Source organism: Pristiophorus japonicus, chromosome 1 (assembly GCF_044704955.1).
Source record: "Pristiophorus japonicus isolate sPriJap1 chromosome 1, sPriJap1.hap1, whole genome shotgun sequence".
Classification (NCBI taxonomy): Eukaryota; Metazoa; Chordata; class Chondrichthyes; family Pristiophoridae; genus Pristiophorus; species Pristiophorus japonicus.
Genome location: NC_091977.1, coordinates 112,847,314 through 112,865,017, shown reverse-complemented (window position 1 = coordinate 112,865,017; position 17,704 = coordinate 112,847,314). Strand labels below are relative to the sequence as shown.

The following is a 17,704-nucleotide window of genomic DNA, read 5'->3' as shown; positions in this document are numbered from 1 at the left end:
AGGAGAAAGAAGCCACACACAGTCGAGCAGACCCTGAAAGAGCAGGCGTTGAACGGCAAACCCATCGACGGCCGACAAACCGGGGGGGGGGGGGCGTGCGGAGAAAAAGTCGGGCGGCGGTGGCGGCGGCTACAGCGGCCGCAGGAGAGGCGGCAGTCACTGGGACCACAGCGGCAGAGGAGGCAACGGCGGCAGAGGAGGCCACAGAGGCAGAGGAGGCTACAGTGGCAGAGGAGGCTACGGTGGCAGAGGAGGCCACGGAGGCAGAGGAGGCCACAGAGGCAGAGGAGGCTACAGTGGCAGAGGAGGCCACGGAGGCAGAGGAGGCCACAGAGGCAGAGGAGGCTACAGTGGCAGAGGAGGCTACAGTGGCAGAGGAGGCTACAGTGGCAGAGGAGGCAACGGCGGCAGAGGAAGCTACAGAGGCAGAGGACGCTACAGTGGCAGAGGAGGCTACGGTGGCAGAGGAGGCCACGGAGGCAGAGGAGGCCACAGAGGCAGAGGAGGCTACAGTGGCAGAGGAGGCCACGGAGGCAGAGGAGGCCACAGAGGCAGAGGAGGCCACAGAGGCAGAGGAGGCTACAGTGGCAGAGGAGGCTACAGTGGCAGAGGAGGCTACAGTGGCAGAGGAGGCCACGGAGGCAGAGGAGGCCACAGAGGCAGAGGAGGCTACAGTGGCAGAGGAGGCTACAGTGGCAGAGGAGGCTACAGTGGCAGAGGAGGCTACAGAGGCAGAGGAGGCTACAGTGGCAGAGGAGGCTACAGTGGCAGAGGAGGCCACAGAGGCAGAGGAGGCTACAGTGGCAGAGGAGGCCACAGAGGCAGAGGAGGCTACAGTGGCAGAGGAGGCCACAGAGGCAGAGGAGGCTACAGAGGCAGAGGAGGCTACAGTGGCAGAGGAGGCTACAGTGGCAGAGGAGGCCACAGAGGCAGAGGAGGCTACAGAGGCAGAGGAGGCTACAGTGGCAGAGGAGGCCACAGAGGCAGAGGAGGCTACAGAGGCAGAGGAGGCCACAGAGGCAGAGGAGGCTACAGTGGCAGAGGAGGCTACTGTGGCAGAGGAGGCCACAGAGGCAGAGGAGGCTACAGAGGCAGAGGAGGCTACAGTGGCAGAGGAGGCTACAGTGGCAGAGGAGGCTACAGTGGCAGAGGAGGCCACAGAGGCAGAGGAGGCTACAGTGGCAGAGGAGGCCACAGAGGCAGAGGAGGCTACAGTGGCAGAGGAGGCCACAGAGGCAGAGGAGGCTACAGTGGCAGAGGAGGCCACAGAGGCAGAGGAGGTTACAGTGGCAGAGGAGGCCACAGAGGCAGAGGAGGCTACTGTGGCAGAGGAGGCTACAGTGGCAGAGGAGGCTACAGTGGCAGAGGAGGCCACAGAGGCAGAGGAGGCTACAGTGGCAGAGGAGGCTACAGTGGCAGAGGAGGCCACGGAGGCAGAGGAGGCCACGGAGGCAGAGGAGGCTACAGTGGCAGAGGAGGCCACAGTGGCAGAGGAGGCTACAGTGGCAGAGGAGGCTACAGTGGCAGAGGAGGCCACAGAGGCAGAGGAGGCTACAGTGGCAGAGGAGGCTACAGTGGCAGAGGAGGCCACGGAGGCAGAGGAGGCTACAGTGGCAGAGGAGGCCACGGAGGCAGAGGAGGCTACAGTGGCAGAGGAGGCCACGGAGGCAGAGGAGGCTACAGTGGCAGAGGAGGCTACAGTGGCAGAGGAGGCCATGGAGGCAGAGGAGGCCACGGAGGCAGAGGAGACCACGGAGGCAGAGGAGGCTACAGTGGCAGAGGAGGCTACAGTGGCAGAGGAGGCTACAGTGGCAGAGGAGGCCACGGAGGCAGCCAGCAGCAGGACGTGCGCCTGTGACACCGGGACGTTGCTGGTGCCAGCGCGGCGTGTAATGCGTTGGGCGAGAGTGAGCCCAGCGAGGGCAGGTGCGAGGGGCAGCTGCTCCACACCATCCTCAGCCGGCTCTACCAGTACGGTGGAAGAATCTGGTGAACAGAACAAGAACGAGCTGTTATGCTTGGTGCTAGGCCCCTAAAACGTGAGTACGTAAATTACAAGAGGTCTGAAATACTCCCTACTGGGCAGGTGGGAAGATTTTAACACGGAGGGCTGATTCTGAGGGACAGTGATATCAAGAGATATAACACTGGAGATTTCTTGGCTGCTGGCTTCTTCACCTTCCTTCCCACTTTTCCCTGGGGATCCGTCGTGGGTGTTTGGATGAGCTCGAGGCACCTGTGCCCTTGATCTGCTTCGGGGAGCCATTCATTACATTCCTCTTCTCGCTGGGAGCCTGGGGCTGAGCGGCAGCGGCAAGAGGAACCGTTCTGGCGGCTGCAGTATACGGCTGCAGTATCAGTCATGTTCGTGGCCGTTTTTCCTTTTTTTTTTCTCTTCTTTATCCCCTCTATCCCTTCTTAACTGCAGCAAAACGTCAGGCCAGCAAGCACAAGATGGTGCCGAGCCTCGTGGCTTCAAAGAACAAAGGCAAGCAGTACAAAAAAACTAAAATGTCGGCACCCAAGGGGAGCCTTGTGGGAACCACAAGGTGGCGTCTTAAAAGGGAAATGCACCCGAGAGCCTTAAAAGGGTCTTACACTGTTGGCGGTCCCCACAAAAAGACCTTTGTCAGACAAGAGCGAGTCTAAATGTGTAACGTGATTTGTATGATGAAGTGATTTAGAATAGGAAGTGATATTTTGATGCTGAATGGTTACTGTGTTTAAAATGATGGATATGAATGATTTACAAAAAGTGTTAATACCACGAGGTACAAGTAATAGGATTAATGGGTCCTTGACTAACATGCATAAGGGGCCAATGCGATTTCCGATTTTATGTGCTTCATGCAATGGTTCAGCGGCTGCAGATGAGCTGCTAAGGCAACTACTGAGAACAGAGGCAACGCACTAGTTGCGATACCCTGTCTCAGCACAGCCCATCACCTCGGGCAAAAAGGGGCAGTACACTGCCACCATACCTCACCCAGTGGAACTGGGATTAAAGAACTGTTCAGTGCACCTGCAACCTTTTGACATAACATCTGTACATATATCATATGTACCATACAAATGTACTGCCTATGTATACCTGCTTTCTGTTGGAGGTTATACTCGTGTACTTCATCACCCATGTAAGGACTGCAAATCCCACATAATCTCTACATGGGGGGGGAAGAGGGAAGTGGATGGTCATGGACTCACACTCACAAACCAACCAGGATGAACAAGGCCGAGGTTACCGGCAATGGCTTTTGAAATGGGGGGGGGGGGGGGCGGCGGGGAGTGAGATGTATTGTCCAGGTACATTAAATGTATAAGTACAATGGTGCATCACAGAGGGTGCTGTGGTGGGAGACCCGAAAGTACTTGCAAGACAGAGTATAAAAGGCTGCCCACCACACCTGAGAGGCACTCTGGAGTTACACAATAAAGGACTAAGGTCACACCAATTACTACAACACCAGACCATGTGGAGTCAGTGATTTGAGTGCTACATACATCACAATCATCATCATAGGCAGTCCCTTGAAATCGAGGATGACTTGCTTCCACTCTAAAAGTGAGTTCTCAGGTAGCTATACAATCTAATGCAGGAATTACAATCTCTATCACAGGTGAGGCAGACAGTGGTTGAAGGAAAGGGTGAGTAGAGAGCCTGGTTTGCCGTACGCTCCTTCCGCTGTCTACGCTTGATTTCTGCATGCTCTCGACGATGAGACTCGAGATACTCAGCGCCGTCCCAGATGCTCTTCCTCCATTTTGGGCAGTCTTGGACCAGGGATTCCCAGCTGCCAGTGGGGATGTTGCACTTTATCAAGGAGGCTTTGAGGGTGCCCTTGAAACGTTCCCTCTGTCCAGCTGGGGCTCGCTTGCCGCGTAGGAGTTCCAAATAGAGCACTTGCTTAGCTCTTGTGTCGGACATGTGGACGATGTGGCCCACCCAACGGAGCTGGTCGAACGTGGTTAGTGCTTCGATGCTGGGGATGTTGGCTTGAGCGACAACACTGACGTTGATGTGTCTATCCTCCCAGTCGATTTGCAAGATCTTGCGGAGGCAGCATTGGTGGCACTTCTCCAGCGCTTTGAGATGTCTGCTGTATATGGTCCACGTCTCTGAGCCATATAGGAGGGCAAGTATCACTATTGCTTTGTAGATCATAAGCTTTCTGCCAGATTTGAGGTCCTGGTCTTCAAACACTCTCTTCCTCAGGCAAATGAAGGCTGCGCTGGCAAACTGTTGGACCTCGTCATCGATGTCTGCCCTTGCTGATAGTAGGCTCCCGAGGTATGGAAAATAAGGGATATGTAGAGTAGAATATGGGAGACAAGCCAGTAGTACTTTGGAATAGTCAAGTCTAAAGTTAACAAAGGCATGAATGAGGATTTCAGCTGCAGATGAACTGATGCATGGGTGGCGATGGGCAGTGTTACAGAGGTGGAAATAGGCTGTTTTAGTTATGCTATGGATATGTGGTCTGTAAAGTACTTACTCTACAGCATGAAACCACACGAGGCACATTCTGGGGACAAGGTCACTCTGTGACCTGCTCTCTTTATTTACAGGACTCCAAAGTCAATGACCCTGCGAGGGACCTCCCTTTTTAAAGCTGTGTGGCCAGGTAAGGAGTGTCTCCCACAAGTTCACCCCTTGTGGTCAAGGTGTGCATCAAGGTTGAGTGTATACAGTAATACAGTGGTGTTACAGACATGACATCACCTTCCCCCCCAAAGTCTTATTGGGATCATAGGTTTAGTCTTTCAGGTGGTCTACGCTCCCTCGTGGAGCGCCGCAGTTGGGGCTCTGGTTGTTGGACACTGACGTGAGTGTCTGTCACCTGTGGTGATTCCGGCCTGTCCGGGCTGACCGCAGGGACTGTGCATTCTTCTGATTGCTCTTGTTGCTCGTTCACTGGCGGTGTTGTGAGCTCCATCTCATGGTCTTCTTCAGGTTCCTCCGTGTCGATGCTGAACCTTTTTTTTACTTGGTCCAGATGCTTACAGCATATCTGACTATTGTTCAGTTTTACCACGATGTCCCTATTCCCCTCTTTGTCAATTACAGTGCCTTCAAGCCATTTGGGCCCCATGGCGTGATTGAGGACGAATACAGGATCATTTATTTCTATACATCTCCCTCTCGAATTACGGTCATGGTACTCGTTTTGTGACTTGCGCTTGCCCTCAACTATGTCAGTCAGAACTGGGTGAATGAGGGACAACCGAGTTTTGAGTATCCATTTCATTAATAGCTCTGCGGGCGGGACCTCCGTGAGTGAGTGCGGTCGGGATCTATAGGCCAGCAGGAGGCGCGACAGGCGGCATTGTAGGGAGGGTCCTTGGATCCTGAGCAACCCTTGCTTAATGATTTGGACCGCACTTTCCGTCTGGCCATTGGAGGCTGACTTGAACGGCGCAGTCCTGACGTGGTTGATGCCATTGCCCGACATAAACTCTTGGAATTTGTAGCTTGTGAAACATGGGCCGTTATCACTAACCAGGATGTCCGGCAAGCCATGGGTTGCAAAGATCACACGTAGGCTTTCCACGGTGGTGGATGACGTGCATGAATTCAGAATGATGCACTCGATCCATTTCGAGTTCACATCTACCACAATAAGGAACATCTTACCCATGAACGGGCCCGTGTAGTCAACATGAATGAGTGATCATGGCCTGGTGGGCCAGGGCCACGGGCTGAGCGGGGCCTCCCTGGGGGCATTGCCCAGCTGGGCACACGTCGTGCATCTGCGAACACAGTGTTCCAGGTCTGAATCAATTCCAGGCCACCAAACGTGTGATCGGGCAATGGCCTTCATCAGCATAATGCCTGGGTGCTCACTGTGGAGTTCCCTGATGAATGCCTCCCTGCCCTTCTGGGGCATAACTACCCGGCTGCCCCATAGTAGGCAGTCGGCTTGGATAGCGAGCTCACCTATCCGTCTGTGGAACGGTCTGATCTCCTCCGTGTGCGGGCGCCCAATCCCCAGTCAGGACACATTTCTTAATCGGGGATAGGAGGGGATCTCTATTTGTCCAGATTTTGATCTGGCGGGCTGTGATGGGGGAGCCTGCGCTGTCAAAAGCATCGACAGCCATGACCATCATCGGCGCTTTGCTCTGCTGCCCCTTCAGTGGTGGCCAGTGGAAGCCTGCTGAATGCGTCAGCGCAATTTTCAGTGCCGGGCCGGTGCCGGATGGAGTCGTCATAAGCAGCCAGCGTGAGAGCCCATCGCTGTATGCGAGCTGATGCGTTGGCATTGATATCCTTCCTGTCCGACAACAGGGATGTTAGTGGCTTGTGGTCCATTTCTAATTCAAACTTCCTACCAAAGAGGGACTAATGCATTTTTTTTACACCATAGACACATGCAAGCGCTTCTTTCTCGACCATCCAATATCCCAGTTCTGCTTGAGAGAGCGACCTGGAGGCATAAGCCACAAGTTGTAGTTGACCCTCAGCATTACCCTGCTGCAACATGCACCCAACCCCATAGGACGATGCATCACATGTCAGAACCAACTTTTTACAGGGGTCGTACAGGGTCAATAACTTGTTTGAACAAAGTAGGTTTTGCGCCCGATTAAAAGCCCGTTGCTGCCAGTCCCCCCAAAACCAATCACAACCCTTACGCAGGAGCACAGGTAGCAGCTCCAACAATGTGCGCAAGTTCAGCAGAAAGTTCCCGAAATAGTTCAACAGTCCCAGGAATGAACGCAACTCCGATGTGTTGCAGGGCCTGGGTGCTCGTCGAATCGCTTCTGTTTTGGATTCGGTGGGCCGAATCCCATCTGCAGCAACCCTCCTGCCCAGAAACTCAACCTCAGGATCTAAGAATACACATTTAGACTTCTTGAGTCGCAGGCCTACCCGGTCCAGTTGGCGTAGCATCTCCTCCAGGTTGTGGAGGTGTTCCTCGGTGTCTCGACCCGTGATGAGGATGTCATCCAGGAAAACGATCGTTCCAGGAATGGATTTAAGCAGCCTTTCCATGTTTCGTTGAAAAATTGCGGCCGCTGATCGAATGCCAAACGGGCACCTGTTATAAACGAACAGTTCCTTGTGCGTGGTGATGGTGATCAGTAATTTAGATTCGTCGGCCAGTTCCGGGATCATATAGGCTGAAATAAGGTCCAACTTGGTGAACAGCTTGCCGCCTGCCAGCGTGGCAAAGAGGTCCTCCGCTCTCAGGAGCGGGTATTGATCTTGTAGGGACACCCGATTGATGGTGGCCTTGTAGTCGCCACAGATCCTGACTGAGCCATTCTCTTTTAGGACGGGAACGATGGGGCTCACTCAGTCGCTGAATTCAACAGGCGAGATGATGCCCTCTCTCAACAGCCGGTCCAATTCACTCTCGATCTTTTCTCATATCACATACAGCACCGCTCTGGCTTTGTGGTGCACTGGCCTGGCATCCGGGGTGATGTGTATCACTACCTTAGTGCCTTTGAACGTCCCGACGCCAGGTTGGAATAGTGAATCGAATTGTTGTAGGACTTGTGAGCACGAACTTCGCACCACAGATGACATTGCGTGAACATCCCCCCATTACCAGTTCATCTCGGCTAACTAGCTCCTCCCAACAGTGCGGGACCATTGCCCAGGACAACCCAGAGTGGCAGCCGATTCATTAATCCATTGCGTGTGACAGCCAACATTGCACTGCCTAGCACCGGAATGATTTCTTTAGTGTAAGTCCATAAATGTGTCTCAATACGTGCTAATTTGGGTCTACTGGCTTTCAGTGGCCATCGTTTCTCAAATTGCTGTACTCCCATGAGTGACTGGCTGGCCCCAGTGTCCAGCTCCATGCGTACAGGGATGCCGTTTAATAAAACCCTCATCATCATTGGTGGCGTTCTGGTGTATGAATTGTGAATATTCGCCACATGGACCCGCTGAACCTCGCCGTCCATCGATTTGCCCCAAATGTCATCCTGCCTCAAAGAACCCTCTTCTGGTCCATCCGCCTCATATATTAGTCTGGCTGTAGGCTTCCTGCACATTTGAGCTTAATGGCCACTGAGATTGCAGTTCCTGCAGACAAACTGTTGAAATCTGCAAGCTCTAGCTGGGTGTTTTCCCCACACCTCCAGCATGCATTAGATTTTCCATTGTTGGGAACAATGGCCAGGCATTCCGTGCTGACTGCCCTTTGACTGCTCTTAAGTACCCTATCAGTGAGTGTCAATGGCCCCATCCCGGGCCGCACTGTCCACTGTGATGGCGTGAATGTCCGTTCAGCCTGCCATTGTCTCTGTTGCAGTCCTACTCTGGGGTTTATTGCTCTGGGGAATGTCGGACTGCCCCTGCCTGCCTGCGGGGCTCTGAGTCACATTGATGATGTTGACTCCCTGATCCATCACTGCGTTAGAGGCAGAATTGCGTGCGTATATTATTTTCATCTCTTCATCTTTCGCCATGAAAGTTTGAGCCATCAACGCCGCCACTTCCAAGGTCAAATCCTTGGTCTCAATTAATTTGCGGAAAATTCCCGCATGACCGATGCCCTCGATAAAGAAGTCCCTTAGCATCTCCCCCCTGCAGGCGTCTGTGAAATTACAGAGGCTGGCCAAAGGCTGGAGGTCCGCTTCGAAGTCTGGTATGCTCTGTCCTTCACGATGTCGGTGGGTGTAGAATCTGTGTCGGACCATATGCTACTCACCGGTTTGAGGTGCTCCCCGATCAATTTGCTAAGTTCTTCAAAGGTTATGGCTGCCGGCTTTTCGGGTGCCAGTAAGTCCTTCATGAGCGCGTAAGTCTTTAGTCCGCAGCTGGTCAAAAGATGAGCCCTTTGCTTGTCGGCCGCTGCATCCCCCAAACATTCTTTCGTAACAAAGCTTTGCTGAAGCCTCTCGACAAAATCGTCCCAGTCTTCCCCAACACAGTACCGTTCCTCTGTGCTACCGGTGGCCATTCTTGTGGGTCGTGAATTCCCGTTTCTCGTCGCCAATGTAAAGTCCTTACTCTGCAGCATGAAACCACACGAGGCACATTCTGGGGACAAGGTCACTCTGTGACCTGCTCTCTTTATTTACAGGTCTCCAAAGACAATGACCCTGCGCGGGACCTCCCTTTTTATACCTGTGTGACCAGGTAAGGAGTGTCTCTCATAAGTTCAACCCTTGTGGTCAAGGCGTGCATCAAACATAGAAACATAGAAACATAGAAAATAGATGCAGGAGTAGGTCATTCGGCCCTTCGAGTCTGCACCACCATTCAATAAGATCATGGCTGATCGTTCCTTCTTTCCTGCTTTCTCTCCATACCCCTTGATCCCTTTAGCCGTAAGGGCCATATCTAACTCCCTCTTGAATATACCCAATGAACTGGCATCAACGACTCACTGCAGCAGGGAATTCAACAGGTTAACAACTCTCTGAGTGAAGAAGTTTCTCCTCATCTCAGTCCTAAACGGCCTGCCCCTTGTCTTAAGACTGTGTCCCCTTTTTCTGGACTTCCCCAACATCAGGAACATTCATCCCGCATCTAGCCTGTCCAGTCCAGTCAGAATCTTATATGCTTCTATGAGATCCCCTCTCATCCTTCTAGACTCCAGTGTATAAAGGCCCAGTTGATCCAGTCTCTCCTCATATGTAGTCCCGCCATCCCTGGAATCAGTCTGGTGAACCTCCGCTGCACTCCTCAATAGCAAGAACGTCCTTCCTCAGATTAGGAGACCAAAACTGAACACAATATTCCAGGTGGGGCCTCACCAAGACCCTGTACAACCGCAGCAAGACTTCCCTGCTCCTATACTCAAATCCCCTTGCTATGAAGGCCAACATACCATTTGCCTTCTTCACCGCCTGCTGTACCTGCATGCCCACTTTCAATGACTGATGTACCATGACACCCAGGTCTCGTTGCACCTCCCCTTTTCCTAATCTTCCGCTATTCAGATAATATTCTGCCTTCGTTTTTTTGCCCCCAAAGTGGATAACCTCACATTTATCCACATTATACTGCATCTGCCATGTATTTGTCCACTCACCTAACCTGTCCAAGTCACCCTGCAGCCTCTTAGTGTCCGCCTCACAGCTCACACCGCCACCAAGTTTAGTGTCATCTGCAAACTTGGAGATATTACACTCAATTCCATCATCGAAAAAATTAATACATATTGTAAAGAGCTGGGGTCCCAGCACTGAGCCCTGTACTCCACTAGTCACTGCCTGCCATTCTGAAAAGGACCAGTTAATCCCAACTCGCTGCTTCCTGCCTGCCAACCAGTTCTCTATCCACATCAGTACATTACCCCCAATACCATGTGCTTTGATTTTGCACACCAATCTTCTGTGTGGGACCTTGTCAAAAGCCTTTTGAAAGTCCAAATACACCACATCCTCTGGTTCTCCCTTGTCCACGCTACTAGTTGCATCCTCAAAGAATTCCAGATTTGTCAAGCATGATTTCCCTTTCATATATCCATGCTGACTTGGACCAATCCTATCACTGCTCTCCAAATGTGCTGCTATTTCATCCTTAATGATTGATTCCAACATTTTCCCCACCACCGATGTCAGGCTAACCGGTCTATAATTACCCATTTTCTCTCTCCCTCCTTTTTAAAAAAGTGGTGTTACATTAGCAACCCTCCAGTCCATAGGAACTGATCCAGAGTTGATAGACTGTTGAAAAATTATCACCAATGCATCCACTATTTCTAGGGCCACTTCCTTAAGTACTCTGGGATGTAGACTATCAGGCCCTGGGGATTTATCGGTCTTCAATCTCATCAATTTCCCTAACACAATTTCCCGCCTAATAAGGATATCCTTCAGTTCCTCCTTCTCACTAGACCCTCGGTCCCCTAGTACATCTGGAAGGTTATTTGTGTCTTCCTTTGTGAAGACAGAACCAAAGTACGTGTTCGATTGATCTGCCATTTCTTTGTTCCCCATTATAAATTCACTCAAATCCGACTGCAAGGGACCTACGTTTGTCTTCACTAATCTTTTTCTCTTCACATATCTATGGAAGCTTTTGCAGTCAGTTTTTATGTTTCTGGCAAGCTTCCTCTCATACTCTATTTTCCCCTCTTAATTAAACCTTTTGTCCTCCTCTGCTGAATTCTAAAATTCGCCCAGTCCTCCGGTTTGCTGCTCTTTCTAGCTAATTTGTATGCCTCTTCCTTGGAATTAATACAATCCTTAATTTCCTTTGTTAGCCACGGTTGAGCCCCCTTCCCCGTTTTATTTTTACTCCAGACAGGGATGTACAATTGCTGAAGTTCGTCCATATGCTCTTTAAAGGTTTTCCATTGCCTATCCACTGTCAATCCTTTTAAGTTTCATTTGCCAGTCTAATCTAGCTAATTCGCACCTCATACCATCAAAGTTACCTTTCCTTAAGTTCAGGACCCTAGTTTCTGAATTAACTTTGTCACTCTCCATCTTAATAAGGAATTCTACCATATTATGGTCACTCTTCCCCAAGGGGCCTCGCACAACAAGATTTCTAATTAGTCCCTTCTCATTACACATCACCCAGTCTAGGATGGCCAGCTCTCTGGTTGGTTCCTCGACATATTGGTCGAGAAAACCATCCCTAATACACTCCAGGAAATCCTCCTCCACCGCATTGCTACCAGTTTGGTTAGCCCAATCAATATGTAGATTAAAGTCACCCATGATTACTGCTGTACCTTTATTGCACACATCCCTTATTTCTTGTTTGATGCTGTCCCCAACCTCATGACTACTATTTGGTGGCCTGTACACAACTACCACTAGCGTTTTCTGCTCTTTGGTATTCCGTATCTCCAGCCATGCCGATTCCACATCATCCAAGCTAAGTGTTGAGTGTATACATTAATATAGTGGTGTTACATATATGACATGGTCAAAAGCTAATTTCAGTGTCAAATATGACACCAAGGTTGTGAACAGTGTGATTCAGCCTCAGACTAATGTTAGGAAGAGGGATGGAGCCAGAAAGATTGAACAGGTGGGGGCTCTTTTCTCTCGAAAAAAGAAGGTTGAATGGTGACCTAATAAAAGTCTTTAAGATTATGAAAAGGTTTGATAGAGTAGACATAGAGAAGATATTTTCACTTGTGGATCACAGGAATGTGGGAAGGGAGGACCTTGAGACAATCACGATCACGAGCGGGGGTTAGTGCTGGACAGGCTAATGGGACTCAAGGTAGACAAGTCCCCTGGTCCTGATGAAATGCATCCCAGGGTATTAAAAGAGATGGCGGAAGTTATAGCAGATGCATTCGTTATAATCTTCCAAAATTCTCTGGACTCTGGGGAGGTACCAGCGGATTGGAAAGCAGCTAATGTAACGCCTCTGTTTAAAAAAGGGGGCAGACAAAAGGCAGGTAACTATAGGCCAGTTAGTTTAACATCTGTAGTGGGGAAAATGCTTGAGACTATCATTAAGGAAGAAATAGCGGGACATCTAGATAGGAATAGTGCAATCAAGCAGACGCAGCATGGATTCATGAAGGGGAAATCATGTTTAACTAATTTACTGGAATTCTTTGAGGATATAACAAGCATGGTGGATAGAGGTATACCGATGGATGTGGTGCATTTGGATTTTCAAAAGGCATTCGATAAGGTGCCACACAAAAGGTTACTGCAGAAGATAAAGGTACGCGGAGTCAGAGCATGGATAGAGAATTGGCTGGCTAACAGAAAGCAGAGAGTCCGGATAAATGGGTCCTTTTCGGGTTGGAAATCAGTGGTTCGTGGTGTGCCACAGGAATCGATGCTGGGACCACAACTGTTTACAAGATACATAGATGACCTGGAAGAGGGGACAGAGTGTAGTGTAACAACATTTGCAGATGACACAAAGATGAGTGGGAAAGTGGGTTGTGTAGAGGACACAGAGAGGCTGCAAAGAGATTTGGATAGATTAAGCGAATGGGCTAAGGTTTGGCAGATGGAATACAATGTCGGAAAGTGTGAGGTCATCCACCTTGGGAAAAAATACAGTAAAAGGGAATATTATTTGAATGGGGAGAAATTACAACATGCTGCGGTGCAGAGGGACCTGGGGGTCCTTGTGCATGAATCCCAAAAAGTAAGTTTGTAGGTGCAGCAGGTAATCAGGAAGGCGAATGGAATGTTGGCCTTCACTGCGAGAGGGATGGAGTACAAAAGCAGGGAGGTCCTGCTGCAACTGTACAGGGTATTGGTGAGGCCGCATCTGGAGTACTGCGTGCAGTTTTGGTCATCTTACTTAAGGAAGGATATACTAGCTTTGGAGGGGGTACAGAGACGATTCACTAGGCTGGTTCCGGAGATGAGGGGGTTACCTTCTGATGATAGATTGAGTAGACTGGGTCTTTACTCGTTGGAGTTCAGAAGAATGAGGGGGGATCTTATAGAAACATTTAAAATAATGAAAGGGATAGACAAGATAGAGGCAGAGAGGTTGTTTCCACTGGTCGGGGAGACTAGAACTAGGGGGCACAGCCTCAAAATACGGGGGAGCCAATTTAAAACCGAGTTGAGAAGGAATTTCTTCTCGCAGAGGGTTGTGAATCTGTGGAATTCTCTGCCCAAGGAAGCAATTGAGGCTAGCTCATTGAATGTATTCAAATCACAGATAGATAGATTTTTAACCAATAAGGGAATTAATGGTTATGGGGAGCGGGCGGGTAAGTGGAGCTGAGTCCACGGCAAGATCAGCCATGATCTTGTTGAATGGCGGAGCAGGCTCGAGGGGCTAGATGGCCTACTCCTGTTCCTAATTCTTATGTTCTTATGTTCTTATGGATGTCAGACAAGCAGTCTGGCAATTTGGAGACCATGGAGGGTACGAGAGAAGTGGTAGTGAGGTGGAGCTGGGTGTCATCAGTGTACATGTGGAAACTGACGCAATGTTTTCAGATGATGTCGCCAAGGGGCAACATGTAGATGAAAAATAGATATGATGTACTCGCTACCAGTGAAGACAAGGAGAAAGACTGCAGGGAGGACAGCCACAATGCAGACCAAGGCACCGTGGGTCAGAAGGCTGTCCAAGAGGGGGGGCTGTGGGTGGGGCGCGGCTGGTGGGGGAGAGCAGAATAGAAATGTGGTAGTGATAGAGGTTCTATAATTAAGGGGATAGAAAACTTCTTCTGCAGCCAAGAATGAGAAACCCAAATGGTGTGTTGCCTACCCAGTGCCAGGGTAAGAGATATCTCATGGCAGCTCGAGAGGAACTTGGAAAGGGAGAGGGAAAATCCATTTGTCGTGGTCCATGCTGGAACAAACGACATAGGTAGAAATAGGGAAGAGGTTCTGCTGAAATAGTAACAGGAGTTAGGCTCTAAATTAAAAAGCAGGTCCTCAAGGGTAATATTCTCTGAATTATTGCCTGAGCTACGTGCAAATTGGCATAGAAGCAGACAGATCAGGAGAATTAACACGTGGCTAAAGGGCTGGTGTGGGAAAAAGGGTTTCCTTTTCATGGGACACAAGCACCGGTTCTGGTTCAGGAATGAAAGACTTGCATTTATATAGCGCCTTTCACAACCACCGGACATCTCAAAGCACTTTACAGCCAATGAAGTTCTTTTGGAGTGTAGTCACTGTTGTAATGTGGGAAACGCGGCAGCCAATTTCTGCACAGCAAGCTCCTAAAAATAGCAATGTGATAATGACCAGGTAAACTGTTTTTTTTTATGTTGATTGAGGGATAAATATTGGCCAGGACTGAGGAAGGAGCTGCACCGATGGAACTGGCTCCACCTGAACCAGGATTGGACCCATGTCCTCGTGGAAAATGTAAATAGGGAGATGGCAAAGGCTTTAAACTAATAAGATGGGGGGAAGGATCCATAAGAATCGTAACCAGCCTAAATATAAACAAAACATGAAAAGAGAGCATAGGAAGGAATAAATTAAGGGAGGACATCGATGGCAAGGGAATAAATAGTTATAGAAACTCTGTGGCTGGATTTTCGAGTTGTTTGCACCTGAGTTAGTGCCCCAGAGGGGCTTAAATGGCTTTTCTAGGCATAACGGCTGGTGTTTAGCTTTTACCGTCCAACCGGCATTTTCGGCTAATGGATTGCGGTGGTGCAAAAACTTACCGCCCCACCCTCGAGTTTCATTGTGATCATGACGTCAATCCTCATTCAATGCTGCGCTAGCGCCCCGGATGCAAATTCCGGACATAACGCTGTCCGGGGGCGGCAGGAGCGGGGGAGACGGCAGTGGTGGCGTGTTCTCGGATTTCGACGGGACGGGCCGTTATCGAGTGAGCACAGGGGCCAGCGGCCGAAATGTTGGGAGGTCGGTGTCCTCCTCCTCGGCCGCCGCCTCCTCCTCCAAGAGCACGGCCACGGTCAGCAGGAACCTCAATCGCTTCTCCATCTTCATCAAGTCAGGCGGCGAGGTGTTCATCCTGGGCGAGGCAGCCGGCTTCGTCAAGGACGGCGACAAGATCTGCGTGGCGGCCGGCCCACACGGCCCCGAGTGGCAGGAGAACCCTTACCCGTTCGCCTGCTCCATCGACGAGCCCACCGAGCAGACCAAGTTCAAGGGCATCACGAGCTGCATCTCGTAACACCTGGTACCCAGCCACACCCAGTGCCCAGTCACCCAGTGCTACAAGCACTTCGACTGGCAGTACGGCCGGCTGGTGGAGAAGTTCCCCGTCATCTCGGTGCCCCACATCCCCGAGAAGCAAGCCACTGGCCACTTCGAGGAAGACTTCATTTCCAAGCGAAAGAAAGGGCTAATCCTGTGGATGAACCACATGACGAGCCACCCGGTGCTGGCCCGCTGCGACGCCTTCCTCACCTGCAACGATGAGAAGGCTTGGAAGCAGGGCAAGAGGAAAGCCGCGAAGGACGACATGGTGGGGGGCAACTTCTTCCTGATGCTCAGCGCCCCGCAGAGCCCCCTCGACCTGCAGGAGGAGGAGAGCAGGGTCGATGGGTTCAAAACTTTCACCAAGAGGATGGAGGAGAGCGTGTTCTAGCTGAGCCACACCACCACTGAGTTCGCGAGGAAGCAGGGGGTGGGCCCCCCTTCAAGAGAGGGCCCCAATGCCATTCCATTGGCTGCATTGGCATAGTTATGCCACCGGGCACTTTTATCTGCCATTACAGTGCCCTTACAAGGTGAGTGAGGACATTTATTGTGGCATTACTACTTCGTCAGCATATCATGCACCATGTTATTGCCAGGATGCATCAAGCTAGAAGAAGGGCTTTTGGCCATGTCGGTCCACGGATGAGGAGAGGCCGCAAACATCTGGGGAGGAGGTTTACCACCCACAGGTTTAAAGGCACCAACGCTCATACCTCCAGCTCTCTGAGGAGCAGTGTGTGAGAAGGCTGCGCTTCCGAAAGGAAGTGTTGACAGAGATATGCCATCTCCTACAGGCAGACAGATGCCTTGACCACTCTGGAGGCAGCCTTCAATACTCCCCTCACCAAGCATCCGAATTCATTGTGGTGTGCTGCATGTTGTGTAACTTAGCCATCATGAGGGGCCAGGCATTGCCAGTGGGGATTGCAGGCCCACCTCAGGAGGAGGAGTACGATGAAGAGGAGCCTGGTGAGACTCCCATTGGATAGCAACACCACCCATAGGGGAGGCAACGTGGACATGCTGCCGGACTAATAGTCGCACGCCGCCAGTTCATTATGGGCCGGTCCTCCTAAATGGAGGAAACTGAGGGATGGAGCTAATACCGGACACACTATGTGCCCCCATAAGGGCACATCTCCGGTGAACATTGGAATGATACACAAGACAACAATGTGTCATGAATCATAAATTTTACTGCAACAAAGTAACAAACACTGCCCCCATCAATATAATAAACAACACTATGTTGCAGTGCACTGAACAACAATGAAGTTCCTTAAAGCAACAAAACGATTTTAATGCCGCAATTTTCAGCTGGGGCACAAAAAACTTCCTTATGTAACACCTGATTTTGCGCCCCGATCATGGAACCAAATTTTTGCCGAATTTTGCAGATGAGAGCACAAACATTTTGCAGGCGGTATCAGGACTGCCTCGCCACTATAACTACCCCGAAATCTCAAAAGCCGAAAATCCAGACCCAAGAGTCTAAAAAGATGGTTAAACATAAAGTGAGAGGAAATACTATTAAAAATGAGTTAAACTGTCTGTACAGCAATGCACACAGTGTCAGTAATAAAACAGGGGAACTGGAAGCAAACATGTGTTGCGAGGAACCAGACATAGTAAGGATTACTGAGATATGGCTACAGAAAAACCAGGACTGGAAATTAAGCATTGCAGGGTATAACATATTTAGAACGGATAGAGAGGGAAAAAACAGAGGTCGGTTAGCTGTACTTATTAGGGATAACATAACGGCAGTACAAAAAAGTGATGCAGCAATAGCAAGACAAAAATCGAATCCATATGGATAGAGATAAAAGATAATAAAGGATCAATCACATTAATAGGTGTAGTCTACAGACCATCTAATAGTGGAAGGGAGGTGGAGGAAGAAACATGCAGACAAATCAGGGAAATAAGTAAAAGCATAGAATAATAATCATGGGGGATTTCAACTACCCTGATATTAATTGGACAAAGGTAAAGGGGATAAGTGAATGGAGTTCCCATGTGTACAGGACTCCTTTCTAACCCAATATGTAAAAAGCCCAACAAGGGTAGATTCACTATTGGATCTAGTAATGGGGAATGAACCAGAGCAGATAACAGAAGTAAAAGTAGTTTAACATCTTGGCAATAGTGACCA

General features: G+C 50.2%; 1 pseudogene; it reads left to right on the top strand.

Moving 5' to 3' along the window:
- The first annotated feature begins 15,112 nt into the window (after positions 1-15,112).
- LOC139231013 (sorting nexin-18-like) lies at positions 15,113-15,937 on the top strand (annotated as a pseudogene).
- The last annotated feature ends 1,767 nt before the right edge of the window (positions 15,938-17,704 follow it).